Raw genomic sequence first — 21,321 nt, forward strand, 5'->3', positions numbered from 1 at the left:
TTTGTTTAAATAATTAGTAAAAATATTATATTTTATTCATTTTTTATTTTATTAATTACACTTTATTCACTTTGTATTCCCCCATAAGCTCCTCCCTCCTCCTCTCCCAGTCCCACCCTCCCTCCCCCTCTTCATGCATGCCCCTTGATATTCCATCTTACACTTGACAAAATGGCTAAGATCAAAATCTCAAGTGACAGCACATGCTGATGAGGATGTGGAGCACAGAGAACGAACACACCTCCATTGCTAGTAAGAGTGCAAACTTGTACAACCACTTTGAAAATCAGCCTGGTACTTTCTCAGAAAATTAGAAATAATTCTACTTCATGACCAGGCTATACCACTCCTGGGCATTAAGTTCTAATTTTAATTGTTTGCATATTTTTCCTTGTAAACTTTTATTTTTTATATTAATTACAGTTTATTTACTTTGTATCCCAGCTGTAGCCCCCTTCCTTATTCCCTCCCAATCCCACCCTCCCTCCCTCATCTCCTCCCTGCCCCTCTCTAAGTCCACTGATAGGGAAGGTCCTCCTCCCCTTCCATCTGACCCTAGCTTATCAGGTCTTATCAGGACTGGCTGCAAGGTCCTCCTCTGTGGCCTGGCAAGGCTGCTCCTCCCTCGGTGGGGGGTGGGGAGGTGTCAATGAGCCAGCCATTGATTTCATGTCAGAGACAGTCCCTGATCCCATTAATAGGGCACCCACTTGGATACTGAACTGCCATGGGCTATGTCTGAGCAAGGGTTCTAGGTTATATCCATGCATGGTCCTTGGTTAGTTGATTTTCACTTCCATTATAGCCCACTGTATTATTTTTTAAGCCAAAAATATAAGCAATGTTGTGATTTTGTTATCTGAAAAGGAACAAAAATTTCAATAATAGTATATAGAGAAAATGTTCACATTTGAAACTCATTTTTGTAATGAAAAGAGATAGGCTAAAATAGCCATTTAAACTTAAGCCCTGCATTTTTATCCCCTGGTAATCTCAATATTCCAACAGTATGTGAGTAGATGGGTAGTAGGTAGTAGAAATTGTTCTCCACAGGAAGGGTGTTCCACCCATGGACTGATATAAGGAGAATATCCCTGTGTCTGCAGAGCACTTGGCCCTCTCTATAGATCTCAGAACAACAGTCGCTCACATTACTTCCATGGAAAAATAACCCATGTAACAAGGAACTGACTTGGAAGCAAATTTTGAAGTTATTCTTTCCAACTTGCCGGTGAGAATGATCTAACAAGTTTGGGTTTAAAATTGTCTCAGTCAACTTAAAGTCGCTTGTTCCTGAGGCAACTCCCATGCAAACCAAGGGTTGCTCCCATGGGTGGCTTTATAGTTGACAGAATACTAAATATTAAATCAACACTATGAACAATGAAAGTGGAACAGATACAGATTTTGCTTATCTCCAAGTCATTTCTGCATCTATTTTAAAGCTTCTCCAATTGCTGTATGACAGCAAGTCTGCAGTTTGACCAATTAGCACATTGCAGTGCTTTTATAAATGGGATAGGAATATTTTAGATTTAATTTAGTGTCATTCAGATAGGGTTTTTAAATATAATTTTTAAATTCTATGAGTGTTTGTTTGCTTGTTTGAGAAAGGACCCTGCTATATCTCTCAGGCTGGCCTGGAATTCTGTAACGAAGGCTGGATTCCATCTCGTGATTAGTAGCCTACCTCAGCCTCTGCCTGAGTGCCAGGAATACTGACACACATTAATACTTAGTAGAGGAGTAAGCTCAGAGTTGCTTACTATCACAGTGAAAACATATCTGGCAGTTGTTAAATAAGGTATCTTTAACTTACCAGAGAAGTGGGCAAAGACAGTTCTTTTCTTTAAAAAATGAAATTAAAAAGTAAAAAAAAAAAAAATGTAGAGCAAAAGGGAGAAGTTTATGCATTCTGAATTGACAGTGTTATAGTTCCATAAAGTGAGGAGAAATATGCATTCAGCTAAGAGTGATTCTGTTTTGTTTATAATTTTAAAAAATAACGATGATAATCTGAATATATATAATGACTCTTAAGGTAAGGTAATGAAACCTCAAAATAAGGAACAGAGAAAAAAGAACAATCTCATTTTTGTACCAAGGACTTGCATGATTTTGATAAGTCTCACAAACTGCCTAAATTCTTCTTTGTCTATAAAACTAAACTTTGACCTAAGCTTCTTTCTTGCTTTGCCATGAGTATAAGAGAACTTGTACACATTCCGAGGAATAAGAAAAGTCATGGAAATAAGAATGATTTCTCTACATGACATAATGATACATAAAAGACAAAGTTCATGAATGCGCAGAATTTAAATATTATGAACTACATTTATCTCTGAAAATTATCTATAAAATTAGCCACTTCAACAATAACACAGTGGGGCAAAAGTACTGATAAACATCTCACTCACACTCACACAAGAAAACATGAAGGTATTTTTGATACATAATAAGGTCAAAAAGGAAGAGAGGAGCAAAAAATGAATCTTTAACCTGCACCTCTCAGACTCAAAACTTAATACCTGATACAACAGCCTCTCTGCAGAGACATTTACAGCACCCACAAATCTTACTCACTGACTTTCTTCTGAAACAGTGGTTCTCAACCCATGGAACACAACCCTCAGGGGTTGAATGAACTGTTCACATGATCATTAATATCAGATATTCTGCATATCAGATATTTATACTATGCTTCCTGACAGTAGCAGAAGTACAGTTATGAAGTAGCAACAAAAATAATTTTAATGGTTGGGGGTCACCACAACATGAGAAATTATATTAGCAGATGGTGGCATCAGGAAGATTGAGAATCATTATTCTAAAACATATCAATGTTCTGAAAGTTAATTCTTTGTGTATCTTGCTATTAAATACTCTTGATAATTTTTAAAGAAAAAACAAAATTTAATGTTACAATGACTGAAGTAACGGTTGTCACTCTTTTTTTTAAGTATGTCATACTTTTATTGAAAATGTTATTCCACTACCCTAGCAACCACTTTCACTTGTATTGTCAAGCTGCATGCTGTACTGAGCCACTTAATAAATTCCCTCCCACACCACAGAAAACACACAAATTTTACATATTTACAGTGTTAAAGGCAAATATTCCAATAATCTTGTTAAATGCTTTCTTTCCAACATAATATAGGAATAGCTGATGTTCTCATGTCACAGGAAAAAAAATAAATAAAAGATGACTATGAAAACTCTGCTTCCCAAAACCTGTGATTCCAAATATAAGAAACACAGGCAACTAAGGTTACTCTGGAGATCTCAAATTCTCATTAGATGACTGTAGCTGATACTGGTGTAGCCACTGTTTACTAATCATTAATGCAAACACTGTCTTCAGGATGCTTGCAATGTTTCCACTTACAAAACCACCTGCAGAATTCTTGCTTACACCAAACCAATGTAGAAAGGAAACTGTACGCTGGTATAATAAGGCCCTAACGGTTGTCACTCTTACAGTATCATAATATAGGGTTATGTTTTAATTGAAAACATCTTCAAAAGCAGTAGCAGCTATCTGAACACAGAGCTAGAATCCCAAGTTGAGCACTGAGCATCTGTGTGATATTGAATGAGCCATTTGTCCTTTTGTGCTTGAGTTTTAGTCTACAGAAAATGCAGTCTTTAAAAGTGTAATTCAAAAAGGATTTTGAAGATATTTGTAAGCATTCTGCAGAAGTTAAAGCACTTCTATGCATTGTTAATGGAGAGAGCACCATATAGAATTTGTTGTCTTCCTAACATTTCATTATAGAAGCTTCTGATATAAAAGTGAATAGGTTAAATATTAAAAATGTTGATAAAACCAGAATTAATGTGAGAAAATTAGCATCCTTCTAAGCTGTGGCTGGGATATTAATTGATATAAAAATTTGGCAATGTCTTTTGAAATTGTGAACTGTGTCTAGCCTTTGATCCATCACTTCTCCTGTAGAAATTTTCCCTAAGGGAATATTTACAAAGTTTTCAAAGGATAGAAGTTAGTTCTTTTTTATATATCAAAGTATAAAGAAAACAGCAAAAGGGCATATTAAAAATTACAAAACACCCTTATAACAGAAAACTATGTAGTGTGTAAAAGGGTACCTCAGAAGTGCTGCAATAGGAAGATGCCCGAGAAGCATCATGTATGTGAGAGGAACAGAGGAAGTCACAAACTTTGAACACACCACAAAGCAGTTTTCTTAGATTTCCACACGCATGGCTGAAGAACCTGAAGAACACAAGCATGAAGCAAGATGTTAAGGGTGCCTGGCTTCATGAATGATATGAGTGATACTGGATGGAAAAGAGTTGAACAACACCTGCTTATTTTATGTGTCCTCGTTTTGTTTATTTTTTTTTAATTAGGAACATGTACTTTTTGGAAATACAGTATTATTAAGCATTTAAGAGTATTATGTTGAAATTAAAGGGTTTTTTTTCTACACCTGCTCTAGCTCCCAAATTATGAGATAGAGACCTGTTCATTTATTAATAAGCTTCAAGCACTTTACTGGGCAGATACCAATCTATTCTGTGTATGCTATCCTGGCTACTTCTAGCCATGTGCCCCATGCCACTCCTGCTCCACTCTCTCTTCATGACGACTCCTCCAAGGATGCTTATGGCGTGGCAACCACCTCCTCCTCCTCCTCTTCCTTCTTCTCCTCTCCCCTCCTCCTCTTCTTCCTCCTACTTCTCCTCATTCTTCTCTTCCTTCCCTCTTCCTCCTCTTCCTCCTTTTCCTTCTACTTCTCTTTATTCCTCTCCTCCTCCACCACCTCCTTCTCTCTGCCTCTCTGTCTGTCTCTGCCTCTCTCTCTTTCTCTGTTGGACTACCCCCTGCTCCCCACCTCAACTTGGAGTGGAAGTCCCACCTACTGTCTGTCCAGCATAGGCTCTTCAGATTCTTTATTAACCGGTCAGAGATAATTGGGAGCAATATTTATACAAAGTTGAGATAGGAGATTTCTCAATAGCAATGACAATACAACAACCTGCACTTAACTAACTGCCAGTTCAGCAATTAGCAATTGAATATACAGAGACACATCTTAACACAATGTGAAAGAGGGTTACTTCTACAGCATTAAATAAATACACAGACAGTAAAAAAAATTAATGGTGTGGTAATAGATGAGACAAAGAAAACAATAGTTTATTTATATTGTAGAGCAAGTAAATTTTAATTTAACAATCTATTTTTAAGATTTATTTTATTTACAATCATGCATATATTTGTGCATCTTTGTAAGTATATGTCATAAGTGCGTGAGTTCACAGAGAGGCCAGAGATACCAGATTACCTGAAGCTATAGTTACAGGCAGTTGTGTGATGCCTGAAATGTGTGGTAGTAACAGAACTTGGATCTTCTAGAAGGGTAATGCATGCTCTTAACAACTAAAACATCTCTCTAGCCAATTTATTCTTTCTACTTTTTTTGGTTCTTGTTTGTTGCTTGTTGGTGGTGGTGGTAGTTGTCATATTTTGGTGCTGGGAACCAAACCTAGTACTTCATTTATACTGGGCACACCCAATATTACTAAGCTACAGAAAATTATGTAATAGCCTTGCTGTCTTTCTGCTATATGTCAATAAACATTAGTGTTTCTTTTTAAAAAAAAAATAAAATAAAATAAATGAATGCATAAACTCAAAAAAAATGCAAATGAATATTCATAAAGTAAATATCAGAGGACATCTAAAATCACTGAGAATGCTTTTTGAGGCATATGCTTTTTAAATAGTCTTACTATTCATACAGATACTTTCTTAAATTGTAATTAGGATTCAAAGGTAAACTACGATAAAGGCATCATTTTTTCCAAAATGATCTTTATCTCCTTATTTTCAATCTCATCCATTCACACAGCAGTTCATTCACTTGTTAGCCAACATGCATTGAGAAGCCCACATCCATACTAATCACAGACCTTACACTAATGTAGAGGTTTACAGGCTTTTTGGCTGATGGAAACTATTGTCTCTGTAATTTACTCAGGCACTACTAAAGCAAAATCATTTGATGACCAATTCTACTTACTGAGTAGTCAGGTCCAAGTACATTAATAAGGATTTTGTATCTGTTGGTAGTTCAAAACTTCTCAAACTATTGAGTCCCGTTAAAAACCACTAACTTTATCATTTCTATGTTAATTTTTTGTGCTGTACTTGCTCTTGATCATAATCACTATAAAATCTTCAAAACTACACAAGAAAAATGAATGCAGCAATCTGATGTTGAAGCCAACAGTACCTTTATACGAGTTATTCATTCTATGTGCAACAGGAGTCATGCTCTTTGTCCTTATCACCTAAACCATGCCACTCACCAGGACATGTGATTCGTGGCTCATAGTCTTAGACCATCAGTCTAAAAGAACAGCTGGTTAAAGCATGGTAATGATTCCGATGATGCACATGAGTCCCAATTGATTTGACAGATGAAACCTTTGTATTTCAGATGTTTGGTGATTGTAGAAAGTTAGAAAGGATCCAATGGCGTTTATTCCGAACTTCAAAGAAAAGTCCTAAGAAGAAAACAGCTGTGTCTCCCTCAGTTCTCTCTTTCTCGAGGGTATGCCATGCTGGCCAGCACAGAGAGGACACAACCTGAACATGTGTTAACTTAAGGAGTAAAGGCATGATAGCAGCTCGAATTTTAGTACAGGCAGCACTCCATCATGCAAGGCATGTTTGGCAAAACAAGTGATGTCCTAAGAAACAGGTAGGCAGAGAAGCACATGGTACATTCTTCACTTCAGGATTCTCCAGGTCCGGAGCATAATTGATGGAGAGCCCAAACACTTAATGGTCATAATTCCAATGCACAGATTTAGCTATTCATGATGAAAGCAATGGAGAGTCTCTGGTCTATCTCAAATACGGAAGAAATATTTGTGTTTGAACTCCAGGAAGTATACCTTTCTCAATTGTGACATAGTGTGGAAAAATGAAGCTACTAAGGAAGAGGCCAGGGCTTACATTAGGAAGGAAGAGAAGAGAAAAACTGAAATTGAGGATTGATCATCTACCCCAGGTCCTCTTTCTTGTGAATTGCGATAGCAACTCCAGAGGGTTTTTTAAAAAGAAATCTAAGAGATAATATTCAGTTGGTCAAGGTGGTGATGATGGCCGTAGTAGAGTTTAGTAAAGGGACAGGCGCCTAACAGGAGTAGTCCCATTAGACTTGAGGGAATGTTGGTAGTGCTGTTAGGGGAGAATTCACCCTGTGTAAACACTTGTCTCCTGGTCCTAAAGTACAACTTTTGCTATTTTCCTGTTGTGATCTACTTGTGAAAAATGTGATTTATATTTTATCTGACAAGATTTTTACTGGTGCTTCATCTTTAAATATTCTTTCTAAAAGCAGAAACTCATTAATGCCCAACAGAGGCGTCCCCTGTGTTTAATCCTACAATGCTTTATGTTGAAAAGTCAGATACTCCTAAAACATGATGTGGTATTTCCATGGGTGTTTTTTGAGATTATGTATTTGTATTTGGTTTCAATAGTGTTGTTATAAACTATGTATGATTTTTTTTGTTGGTTTGTCTACTGCTGTTAATATTAATTTATTTACTCTACTTGACTTTTACATCTTCTCTTAAATCTTTCCTTGGATTCTTTTATTAGTTTTGAAACCTCCTCAGAGATATTCCTTAAATTATTGTATTTGCCTTATTCATCTTCATATTCTCCTAGACTTCAGCTACATGGATGTGAAGACATTCTTTCCATGTTCCAAGAACCTTTGTTTTTAACCTATATTTTCCCAGACATCACCACCTTCCTGCTTCAGGCTAGATAACTTCTATCATCCAATAAAATGATTGTTCAAGCCACCTCTGCATTTCAAAATATACTGTTAAACTCGTAATTTCTTTCCTGGTTCATTTGCTTTCTTTTTTATTGCTTATTTTTCAGTTTTAGAATTTTTGTATGATTCTTATATGATTTCATCATGGATATTGTTTCCTTGGCAAATGCTTTTTTTATGTCATTTTTCTAGTATGTCTAGAATGTACAAAGCATAATATTGAGAGCTTTATTTGATTGGCAGCTAGATTACAAAGGAATTTAATTCTACTATATAGTTTTTACCTTTTTGTCTTCTCTAAAATGTTACCAAAAATGCTCTATAATTTTTGATTGGATGCTAGGAAATATACATGGAAAGCAACCAAAATTAGTTAAGGCTGTGGCTATGTTACTTTGTCCCAGGTATGACATCGTTTATTTCTTTCTGGAGGCAGATCTGAAACTCATTTTGAATTGATCTGATTGAAAAACGGGCTTTGGAAACTCTATGAGCACTGGTCTGAGCACTCTGATTTGGACCTAATCAGAAGCCAGGAATACTTAACCAAAGTTTTGCCCCCTTCTTAGACTCTGAGGATTAAACTCTTGTTTATGAACATCAGAGACATTGGAAATATCTGACTAGCTGCCCAGTCTTTTTTTTTAACATTTTTTTTACAATTTATTTATTTTATATACTAATTGTAGCCCCTCCCTCAACTCTTCCCAGTTCTAACCTCCATCTCTGTTCACCCCTATCCTCTTCCGCTAGGCCACTGAAAGGGGGAGTTCCCTTCCCCTGACATCTGCCCATAGCTTATTAGTCTCATCAGGACCACCTGGATCCTCCTCCTCTGTGGCCTGGCAAGGCCTCATCAGCAGGGACAAGTGTTCAAAGAACAGGCAATGAGTCAATAACAACTAAGATCAAAAACTCAAGTGACAACACATGCTGGAGAGGATGTGGAGAAAAAGGAACCCTCCTCCAGTGCTGATGAGAATGTAAATGTGTATAACCACTTTGGAAATCAATCTGGCGCTTTCTGAAAAAAAAAAATGGGAATAGTGTTACCTCAAGATCCAGCTATACCACTCCTAGATAGATACCCAAAAGATGCCCCACTATTCAAAAAGGACATTTGCTCAACTATGCTCATAGCAGCTTTATTTGTAATATCCAGAATCTGGAAACAACCCAGATGTCCCTCAATGGAAGAATGGATATGTGGCACATTTACACAATGGAATACCACTCATCAATTAAAAACAGGGAAATCATGAAAATTTGCAGGCAAATGGATGGAACTAGAAAATATCATCCTGAGTGAGGTAACCCAGAAACAGAAAGACAGGCATGGTTTACACTCTCTTATAAGCAGATATTAGCCATATAATAAAGGATACCCATCCTAAAGTACACAGACCTAAAGAAGCTAAACAACAAGGAGGACCCTTGTTGTTTAAATCTCATCCATAACAAACAAGGTAGATACCAGAAACAATGGAAGGGAGGAAATAGGATGGAAGCCTACTATAGAGGGTCCTCTGAAAGGCTCCACCCAACAGGGAATGGAAACACGTGTTGAGACTCACAGCCAAACTCTGGGCAGAGTGCAGGGGGTCTTATGGAAGAATGGGGGGTTGAAGGACAAGTAGGGGACAGGAGCTCCACTAGGAGACCAACAAAGCTAAAAAATTCTGAGCCTGGGGGGAGGGCTTTCAAAGACTGATGGAGCAACCAAGGGCCATGCATAGAGAGGACCTAGGTCACTGCTCAGATGTAGCCCACAGGCAGCTCAGTCTCCAAATGGGTTCCTGAGTAAGGGGGGCAGGGGCTGCTTCCCAGTCTTTTATCCATCACTTTTGTGCTCAACTTTTTTTAACACTTGAATGGCTCCACATAACTTGCAAATGGACAAATCTCTTGAGAGGAAACCACCTCAATGCCTTTTTTTTTTTTTTTTTTTTTGGAATGTTGGCTTCTCAAGACACATGCTGAATTCTAATTTTTGTCGTCTAACCCCTGTGGGGATTCTGAATATGCTCTCAGTACACCTACCCCTCAGAGACTACTATCTCTTTGGCTTCTCCCAGCTGGGAGTCAGCAAATGCTTTTGGTGGGATAATGCCTTATCTCAATTGGCTTTCTTTCCCTCTGGGATTCAAGACCCTCAAGAACTGACAGCCTTCATTTATCTCATTTTCAAGCCAATATTTAAATAACTTTAGCCAGCTTTTCTTACTGGTCTGTATGGCATGATTAATTCATAGCCTCGGGCTTGGCAAGTAAGTATCTTTAATTGAAAATATGTCAAAAAAGAATGTTGTAGAGGAGACAAGGATGCAAGATGTATGAGAGTTATCCATAGGGTAGGAGCTGCAGAGGGCAGGACTGAAAGCTTCTGGAAAAAGGGAAAGATAAGGGGGGGGGGCAACTCAACAAAGAAAAGGTAAGGTGAGGATGAGACTATCGGACAGTACAAATAGAAAGAGAGTGCCTTTGGGTGAAGGTCCATACTTATGGAACTGATGATGTGATGTACTAACCTGATTCTAAGAATGTCTCTATGCTAGAATGCCAGTGGCAACCACGGGGCGGGGGGTGGAGGGGAGTCTCATCTCGGTGCAGTCTCTCTCTTTCTCTGTAGAGCCTCTCTGCTATGGAGTTTAGGAGTGCCATTCTAGCTGGGTTGACACTAACATGACTTCCCAGCCAAACCTGATGTATCGTCTGTAAAGCACTGAGGCTGTGGATGGGCCAGTAATGCCAGACAATGAGCAAAACTCTGTTTCTTGTGCTGTGTTTGAAACAGTGTGCGTGCTCTCGAGATTATCATCTTGTCTAAAGTTATCATCGCAGAGAGCGCTGGCTCTGCCTGTCTGCCTGTGTTTATGATCAGCCGTGACTGCCTTCTCTTCCTCCCTTTCTCCATCTAGCTCCTGAAAGATCAGCAGCGTGACTTTTGTTCCTATCAGAGTCATCGCCACTTGCCTAGACTCTTGCGGCAGACTTAAACCTCATCACTTTATTGCAATCCATTCTCCATTCAACGCTGTCAAGCATTTCTTTATAGATTTGATTGTATCACTACCTTGGTCAAAACCTTTGCTAGGTCCTCACTGTTTAAGGTATAATGCAAAATCAGTTCTTAAAGTAACAAAAACTGAAACAAACACACTGAAAATTTTCAGAAAATCTTTGTATATTAAAACATATAGAAGATAGTCAAATATGTTTGGGATGTGGTCATAATTGTAAATGTTTTCCCATAAAAATAAAAATACAAATGAAAGAACTGGAGGCCATAGAAAGAGCAGTGAAATAACCTAAAATATAAGGATAAATTACATAAAACATGCAATTGACAAATAAATCTAATAGATGGCTCTGAGAGGGGAAAACCAATAAAATTGAGGCAATCGCAAAAGGTTAATTTGATACAAATGAGAAAGCAGAAGCAATATAACAAACCATGCACAACATATTTAAAATTAAAGTATAATGTTCAAGCATGCTCAACTTAATTTTAATAAAGCAGAACATCTTACTAAAATCAAAGTATTCTTAATAGATAGTACAAATTAACAAAATTACTTTAATAATCTTAGGCGAACTAGAGAAAATTGTAAAATTCTCACAAGAAAGTGCTTCCAAAGGCAAACACCCGAAGTTTGTATGCATACTGAAAGTCAAAGCAAAACCCCCAACTTACAAATAATTATAAAGCTTAAGTTTTACTAGTCTTGCATGAATGGTTTAACAGTAAAAATATATTAGTACAATTTAATTTATCCAAAATATGAAGTAAAAATATCTGCATAATCATGTAGATGTCAACAGATATTCTTTAGAAAAACACCAGATCAGGAGTGTGTGTGTCTGGGGAGTGGGAGGTTCTGGAGGAAATGGTGAGACAGCTTAGCAAGGAAAGGCACTTGTTGCCTCTGATGGCCTGAGTTCAAACCCCAGAATCCACTTGGTAGAAGAAAATAACCAGCCTCTACATGCATACAATATAACCTGGCGTGGGCGCACACGCAATTTTCAATGTTAAATACAGTGAAGACATTTCATTTCAAACAAATAACTCCACCTTTTAGCTCAGATGAAGCAATGGATACCTGACCAATGAAATCTGGAAAAAGCCAAGGTCTTTCTAATTCCACTCTTGCTTGTATAATTCTAGAACTAGACTTTAGTTAATGCTGAAAACAAAAGTGTAAATTACAAACGACAAGTTTATAAACTATGGGCAAATTTTATACAAGTCTACAGCTTTTAAGGGTAAAATCAGGAGATTTGACAACTTGTTCCAATGTGCCACTGTGCCACCATGCCCATGATTGTGGTGGATTCTGTTTGTTTTATTATGTACGACCCTTTTTGACCTTGCTGAATTCTATTGCTCATAGCATATGCTGGTCTAAAGTTCCTTCCGGCAATGACCTTGGTTTCAGCAACACATCAAACTTGTTTCATGATGTTTGTTTGTTTGTTTGTTTGTTTAATTTCTGGAGGAATTTGTGTATCTTCTCTACTGTTTCTCTCCTGAGTGTTTGATAGAATGCACCAATAGAAATACGCAAGCGTGAATTCTGCTCAGTGGGAGGCTTTTAAACTTCAGTTCCCCTGAAAGATACTGAGGTCGGTATTGAAGAGAAGGCAGCAAAAGCAGCTCTTACCTCCCATGCTTTTGAAAGACCAAACTGAAGCCCCTGCTGTGGCATCAGCGCACTCCGTGGTGAAGAGCCTTGTCCGTGGTGAAGAGCCTTGTCAGCTCTTCCCCTGTATTTGCTTTTGGTTCCTGCTAAGTGTCTTAGAACTAGTTGAATATTTTCAAATATTTGGTTTTGGTTTTGGTTTTGGTGGTTTTTTTTTGTTTTTTTTTGGTTTTTTTTTGTTTTTTACAAGTTTCTTACTCTAACTTAGTTTCACTGTTGGGCTAACATCTTTCAACTACTGCATTTGAGAATCATATAATTTTGACCCTCCCAGCCTTCAGGTGTTCTAGAAGTTATCCTGTCTACTGCTGTTCAATTTTATTTTCTTGGCTTGGATCATTTTCTGTCACAAAGAATTTCAGTGTACAAAACAGTACTTATCCAAAATCAAAATGATCTCCCTTTAAGAATTCAGTTTGTCTTTTCATATACTCAGGTTCCTTCCTTAACAATGTTCTGCAAAACTCAGCTTTCTGACCTCACTGAACTGTATATCTTTCTCCTTAACTAACCAGACTCCTGCTGATTATTTCCTTTCTGCAATGCAGTCTGGAAACTGTCTTGAGGCAGCAACATTGTACACTTTATGTGAATTATTCCGTCAATGTCCCTTCTCTTAGTGGTCACAGTTCTGTGATAAGCGTCCTCAGGTGTCTGAAGTCATTTTAAATATACGTATGCTTCTTGTTATACGTAACTGGGGAAATATGATCACTGCTATCTCATCTTGGGCTGAAGCAAAAGTCCCCAAATTAAGAATATTTTTAAAATAAACTTGGGTGTCCTGGTGCACATCTATTGTCCAGTTACTAAGTAGATTTAGACAGGAGGACCAAGAGTCCCGGGCTACATGCTGTGGTGAGGGGGGCAGGCAAGAGAGGAATACTATTTACATGTTTTGTGATTACTTACTGGAAAAACTGAAATCAGGAAAAAAAAGTTAGCCCTAATACTGGAATGCATTCTGGCACTATAAACACACACACAGATATATATATATCTGTGTGTGTGTGTGTATATATATACATATATATACAAAATTCAAATGTGTAAATTATAATTGAAAAGCACAACTTACAGTGCGTATAAAAATGTAGAGTCCATAACAAAAAAGCAGAAGAAATTCAAAGATTTAATGCTCAAAACAACAAAATTAAATGAAATCCTGAAGTGACAACAAAATATCTGACACAAGATAATTTGTGCTCATTATATAAAACATGTTTGGAAAATGAAAATGTGTTTTATCTGATATACACACATATTACAAAACAATCACAAATACTATATAATGATGAAGTACTAATAATATGGCCATAAATATGTGAAACAAGACCAGATTCTTTTAATACTTCTATCACTTCATTCTTTTGTCTGTAATAAATACTATTAACCAAAATTATCAAAGTTATAAACTTTCATTTAAAAGCAAATACAAGTATCATAATTTACAAATGGCAGATGGCAAGCTCTGTTAAACAATGAAAGAAAAATAAACTAAATTCTGAAAAGAGTATCAGCTATAGTATAAAATATGTAAAAAATGAATCAATTTACTATCAAGCCAAGAAAATCATATTACTTTTAAATAAAGACATAAATGTTTGAATTATAAATAAAGGCACAGAGATATTATTAGAAAAATGAAGTTACTAATCATTTCTAGAAGGAGGGACAGGGTCATGATAAGGAGAGCACATGCATAGAGTTTTAACTTTGAAAATGTTACATCTTGGGCTGGGTGTGGTGACGCATGCCTTTAATCCCAGCACCATGGAGGTAGAATAAGGTAACTCTCCATCAGTGTGAGGTCAGCCTGGGCATCCAGGACAACGTTGTGAGCCTCTGTATCCAGAAAGAGAGAGAGAGGGAGAGGGAAAAAGGTATGTGGAGGGGGAAAGGGTTATTCAGTAGTGGCTGTCTGATTGAACATTGTGTAAATACTATGGAGTTTGCACTTTGCTAGCACTTTAATCGCATTTGAAATACATCTCTCATTATAAGTATAGACTTAAATATGTGTGTGTGCCTTTTCCACATTACCATGTTAAAAAAAAACAGTAAGAATAAACTCTCAGTGTTCTGAGGTCAGGAGAAAGAGACACTGTAGGGTGTTAAGGCCTTGCTGGCAGCGGGGAGACGCAGCCTCTTGGGCTGGATGTCCAAGAGCCCTGCAAAAGTAGATTTATTGTTGTTCTACAAAAGCTGATATTGGGGGGGCATAAGGCAAGTTCCTCATACCAAAGCCCCTAACCTTTCCTTCATTTTTCATGAAGGAAAAATCACACCCCTGCAACTTTAGTCCTATAGTGCACAATAATGCAAAACAGTCCAGGTGTGCCAGGATTGTCTTGTGACCAAAGTCATGCAAAGGCTGCAAAGCTCCTTCAGAAAAGCAGCTATAGATACTAGAAAACAATCACTGTTTTCTACAGTGGTTTCTTTAAGGTCTGAGTACTTCTAGAAGACAACTGTTTCATTCTAACGTTTACCCTAGATATAATGATTCTATTAGATCTCCTACTACAATAAATGTACAAAATATAGTCATTAAATATAAAAGGATTTCATGAAAATCGCAAAGCTACCCTTGACTAGATAGAGAACTATTTCTATGAGAAACCTCAGTAATATTATGTTGAAGATTTTCATTGAATCAATGTCTCATTTAATGTCTTTTAAAAATATTTAAAATTAAGTTGTGACCAAAAAACACCTCCAAGTTGTAATAAGGACATGTTCTTTCTATTAAACTTTATTTTAAAATTTATTGACAAGATATATATTATAGTTATTAATTTAGGAGAAAATAATGTCACAAATTGATGGAGGAGAAAAAGCTATGGCATCAGAAAATTAAGTAAAAATTTCAAAATCAGTCAATGACTATTTTTTAGATTAAAGCAAAATATCAAAAAAATAGTTATCCAATAACTTTGGAGTTAAAAAATACTTAACAAAAATGTATCAGAAGTTTCACAAATATCTAAAAATAAAATTAAATGAATGAATTCATCAAAACTATCATAATCAAAAATAAAAGTGAACCTACAATCATTAGATATGTTTATATATCTACTATTTGAAGAAAGGGAAAAATATACTGCTAGCAAAAAAAAAAATGAGTTAAGAAAAGTAAAAGATGATTTACAATGAAAGAAATAACAATAAAAGTCAATAAATATTAAAAACAATAGATCCCACTGAATCTAAGATTTAATATTCAAACTATCCTTTACCTAGTATAGTGCAAAATAATTAAAATACTTCCTTCAATATTTATACAGTGTATACAAAAGGACATTTATATGCACCACGGATAAAGGTTGGTTGGCATTCACAAGAGGCAATTTCAGTATATACACATACCCTGGTAATTTAAAAAAAAAAATTGTTGTTTGCATGTACGTGCATGTGTATACCCAGGAGGCCAGAAGAGGTCAACTCCCTAGACCTGGAGTTACAGACAATTCTGAGTGGCTCTGTATGACTGATGGGAACTAAACATGAGTCCTCTGCCAGCGAAGGATAGGCTCGTAAGTGCTGAACCATCTCTTCAGACCTATATGAATTCTTTGGTCCAGAAATGCTAATTTTAGAGATGCATAGCAGCTAAATGGACACATGTTTAGTATGTAAGAATGCCCATCAATGGCATTACATATTAATAAATGCGTAAGAGACACTATAGTGGGGGCCAAACTGATGTGAGTGGCCTGTGAAGCCACCTGAGGCCATGTTGATAGTCATGGTCTGTGTTGCCCTAGAGAACCACCTTGGGGGCTCTGTGTTCCTGCTGCACCTGAGGGCCAGTTGACACCTGTGGTCTGTACCTCCACCAAAGACCAGGCTGAGGTCTGTGGCACATGAGATAAAACACAGAAGAAATGTGAATGTGCTGTCACCAGAAACCACATGGAATTCCACAATCCCTGCTTCTGCTGACTACGAAAGGCAAGAATGTAGAGGAATTTTCATCCATGGCTGCTCTGGCAAGAGATCACATCTAAAGACCTCCTGGGCTTAAGCAGCATAAGGTTATTGTGTAATTCCGTATGCTTATTTCTGTACCTCCACCCCAATATCTGGTTGCAATCTTTGCTCTGAGAATCTGCTCTCTCAATGTATTGTAAACACTGATCCGGAATTGTCCCCTGATAGGTCAGTAAAGCAGCTTATAGACAATTGCTGAGCAGGGGATGAGAAGAGGGTTGGACTTCATGCCTGCTGAGAGAGAAGGAGTTACAGAAGGAAGTAGGGCATTTGTGTGATAGGCAGAGATCCAAGAGAGAAGCTGGAGAAGAGAAAGCTATAAAGTGCAGGAATTTCTGGGATTTGGGCAAAGTGGAATTCAGATTAGCATAGAGGGTTAGGAATAGAGTAATAACTACTCAGGTTTTGTGCAGTAAAGATTGATAAGACATATAATAGAGTCTCTATTATTTTCATGCTAGCCATGATAAGAGCGAAACTGAGAAAGAGTTTATAGTGTCATAGTTATAAAAATAACTATCACATCTAGGTCTCTGTGATCTGGCTGGAATGCAGACACATCCTGAATTATGGTATGATCTGGCTGGAATATAGACATGCCATCAGTATATACCTTTAATCCCAAACAATAAAAGTAAGATTAGTTTATAAAAGTAAGCAGGCATGTTTGAAAGTGATGCTAATTGAGGGGCAGACAAAGTGACAAACCAGACAGGGATTTACTAGAATGAGTCAGAGATAGGATAAACTCAACTCTCCAGAGAACAGACAGAAAAGAGAAGTCATTTAATAGCAGTGAGGAGACAGAGACAGAGTTGACTTCTGTGCAATTCAGTAGAGCTCAGTTGAGTTTGTGTAGTTTCTGTAGTTCTGGCAGTCAGTGCAGTCAGTGCAGTTCAGTTAGTGGAGTTCAGAGGCAGTTTTTCCCAGCAGAACAATGAGAAGCTAAGACAAGCCGGTTTGAATTAGTGAGCTTGGAGTGGAGTTTTGAGCCAGAACAGCTGAGTTTAACCAGCCCTCCAAAGTTCAGAAAGTGTGAGTTTATTCAGCAGTAAGTCTCAGAGACTGAATACATTCTAGGCCTAGGTTAGCATACAGAGGGTGGAAGCTGAAGTCCTCAAGGTCCAGGTTTGCAGATTAGATTCCATGAGGGCTAAAAGCGTCCAGGCCTAGGCCAAGGGATTGTTAGATATAAACACTGTGAGATCAGCACAAGCCATGTATTCATTGTTAGTATTTTGGAACACAACCTGCTCCTGTGTTAGTTACCCAGCAACCTATGATGTCATCATATGTCGCCAGCCAGGTGGCCATACCTGGAAGGCATGGTTACCTTGTCCCTTAAAGGCCCAACCCCAACGCGTGGTCTCTCTTACACTCTTTCTTTCTCTCTCTTACTTTCTCTTCTCTCTCTTACACTTTCTTTCTCTTTCTCTCTCGGGGCACCCCCTTCCCCTTCCCTTTTCTTTCTCTCTCCCCACCATGTCCTGTTTCCCACTCCCTCCTTACCCTCCTAATAAACTTCTTGCAGAGAATATCAGTTGATCCCAGCCTCATTGCTTTTCTTTTAATAAATAAAATTCATACAGCTTGGATACAGCTCTCGTCCCATGCATTCATCTGAAGAAACAAAAACAACATTTACCTGAGGAAGCTACTTTTGCAGTGGTTTTGCTGACCAAAGACTCATCAGTTGAGAAAGAGGAATATAGAAGGCCTCTGTGATAACTTGTAATCCCCACCACCCTGAAAATAACAGCCAACAGAGAAAACTACAAAAGAGAACTTTAAAAATATGTCATAAGGATGCTGAAGTGTAGCTCTCCACAGCTGACTTCTGAGGAGGGTGCAGGCGGGGAAGGACTCAGTTCTCTTTAATGGGCTGGCCACCGGGAGTTGGACCATGCTCCAGTCACTATTTGGGAAACACAAATTAGAGGTTTTGTTTGCTTGCTTTCTTGCTTGTTTTCTTCCTTTTTGGGGGAGAGGGAGGAGGTCACAGGTTTCAGGTGCAGACCTGGGAAAACTAGGAAGTTAGTGTGATGGGGTGCATGGTGTGAAATTCCCAAATAATCAATACAAATAGTATGAAATAAAAGTAAAAGAAACAGTGTGGTATTCAACACCACAGATATTGAAAAAGAAAGACAAAAGATATCTAGTTGGTTAGAAAAGTTATATGCACACACGCGATGAGAAGGATAATGAAGGCTGAGCACTGAGATTTTTAAAATAATTATCTCTGTATGACAGGTATATGAGTAATGCGTATCTTGCTAGTAAATATCTATTATAAGAATATTAAGAAAACACAAATGTCAGCACAGAAAGACTTTGTCTCTATGGAATGAGCACTGAAAAATCAGTGTTGATAGGGAGATGTGTAGACCCAACATTCACGTTACTTAGGGATTACACATAGTTCCTAGAAAATGAAATTTTTACACATATCAAAACCTTTGATAGCAAAAATTTACATTATAATTAATGGACATTAACTAGTTAATAATTTAAGAACCATTTTATGGAATTGTTTTTAGACACCAAAAGTGATGATGTAGACAAGGGCACAAGCCTGTAACTCCAGTCCTCGAGAAGTGAAGGCAAGAGGATCAGGAGCTCAAGAGCAGCCTTCACAGCACTGCAAGTTTGAAGCCAGCTGAGCCTACATGAATACATGAACCTCTTTCATAAAAACAAAACACAAAATGAACATTACACACAGAGATGCACACACACACACACACACGACAAAAAAAAAAAAAAAAAAAAAAAAAAAAAAAAAAAACCTTAGCAGCATGGACAGAAGCGCATGTGAGGAAAAAAGTTTGCAAAATAATAATTTTATGGATTTAAATTATAATTGGATATGCACATATCTCCCAATGTGTTAAGCATAGTCATGTCCAGGTGGCGGACACAGGTGAGTGTAATTTAATTTTTGATGCTTCTACTGTGAAGTGACTAATTGTGACAAAATTTACAGCTGCAGGTGAAAATCCTACTTAGCACCTGCAACCCAACAGCACACTGCCCAATTAAGGGTTGTGGTCTTGAGATTAGATCCAGTTTACAGGCTGTATCTGATTGAACAGGGCACCCAGTAGTGCTTAGCTTTAAAAGAGAAAATTCAAAAATGACACGGTATGGTGTAAGGCGACAGCAAAAAGAAGCCTGGTATCTTCTCGGCAGCTTGTTAGACACTTAGCCCTTGAGTTGTCTGTGGTCACAACTGTTTGTCAGATGTCACAGCTAGCCACCCAACTCCTTAAAGATGCAGAGCCAGCACCCAGTTTTGACCTGAAGCCATCTTCTCAGCCAGCCACTCATGAGAAAGGCATGCAGGGGTGACACCTAACTTGAGGTAGACCCTCATTCTTCTTGAGTTCTAGGAAGGTAAATACCCAAAAATGTAGTTAGTCTATATTTTAAGGATGCAAATCTTCATACATCCCTGGAGAAAAAAAATCTCAAGCCTTTCTTTACGTGGAATCACTGAAATCATTTGAAAAATCAAGCAGGTTTCCGCGTCTACTCCATTTTGAAGCACTGTAGTGCGATTAGATTCTAAAGCTAGCTTTCTCTCTCCAGAATGTTTCATACTGCTTGCTCTCACAGGAATATTTTTTTCTATCCTGCCACTGGCATGAACACCTTGCTTAACTCTAGGAACTTCTGTGAACCTTTCACACTAAACAAAATACTTCAGATTCCATATTCTTAGAGTTCTATGATCCTACTTGATAATAGAAGCATTATTTTTCCATATTTGTATCGTCTCACAGCCTGGCATATAGCTCCACCTATGTTTAATTTGCAAATGGGTGATGATAACAATAAAGATAATTACATACTGTGAGAAATAATGTGTACACAGAAGAGGGGTGTTAGGAGGGTACTAATGGATTGCAGTGTTGTTTTAAACACACACACATTCACATACGCACACACACAAGAGGGTGTATTCCACACTCCCCTGTCTTCTCACAAAACAAGGTGAGTATAAAAGATAATACTTTTTACTGACTGTAAAAGATACAGTCAGTTATGCCAAATCATCTAATTAAAAAAAAAAAAAACAGAGAGCAGAACAAAACCAAACCACAGTAAGTTTGTCCTCTCGGGCTTCTGCACTCATTATTTGGCCGAAGTTTTTATTTTGATGAGAATGAGAATAATAAGATTAGGTCCAGGGAGGCAACATACTTATCTGAGGTCTGGAGAATCATCTAATGAGGAAACAGGGGAGGAGAAGATAGAACTATGTTGTGTTTGGTTTTGTGACTTTGGCAAACATTCTAGCAGTGGTACTAGTAACATCATTTCTGTAAAAGAACTTCGTGATTATGGCTCACATCAGTTAGTACAGGAACCTTGGAGGGTAAGTAGGTCCTGCCAGCACTTGCTTGTGCTTGTGCATTCATAACCATAGCAACAGCTGAGGAAGCCTCTAAACTATATGTTACTCAGTAATGCTGCCTCTGGCCATGGAGAAGCAACTATCTAACTCTCAGGGGAAATCACTGATGTTACCCTTTTAATTTGCAAAGTACATTTCTCTGGATGATGGTGATGAGATTTAAAATAGCCAGTTTCTAGATGAAGAAATGCAGATAAGAAAAAGCAAAACCAAATGTAGCTTTTCTCTAAAGTCATCTCTGAAAAACAGGCTTGCTCAGAAAGCATCTACCAAAAATTATACCACAGTATTAAGCACTGAGTTGAAATACCATCTAATCTGAACCAAATTTAATGTATTCAAGATTTAATTTAGTGCCACTCATGACTAAAAGGTAAGA

The sequence above is a fragment of the Meriones unguiculatus genome, chromosome 8 (assembly GCF_030254825.1).
Source record: "Meriones unguiculatus strain TT.TT164.6M chromosome 8, Bangor_MerUng_6.1, whole genome shotgun sequence".
Taxonomy (NCBI): Eukaryota; Metazoa; Chordata; class Mammalia; order Rodentia; family Muridae; genus Meriones; species Meriones unguiculatus.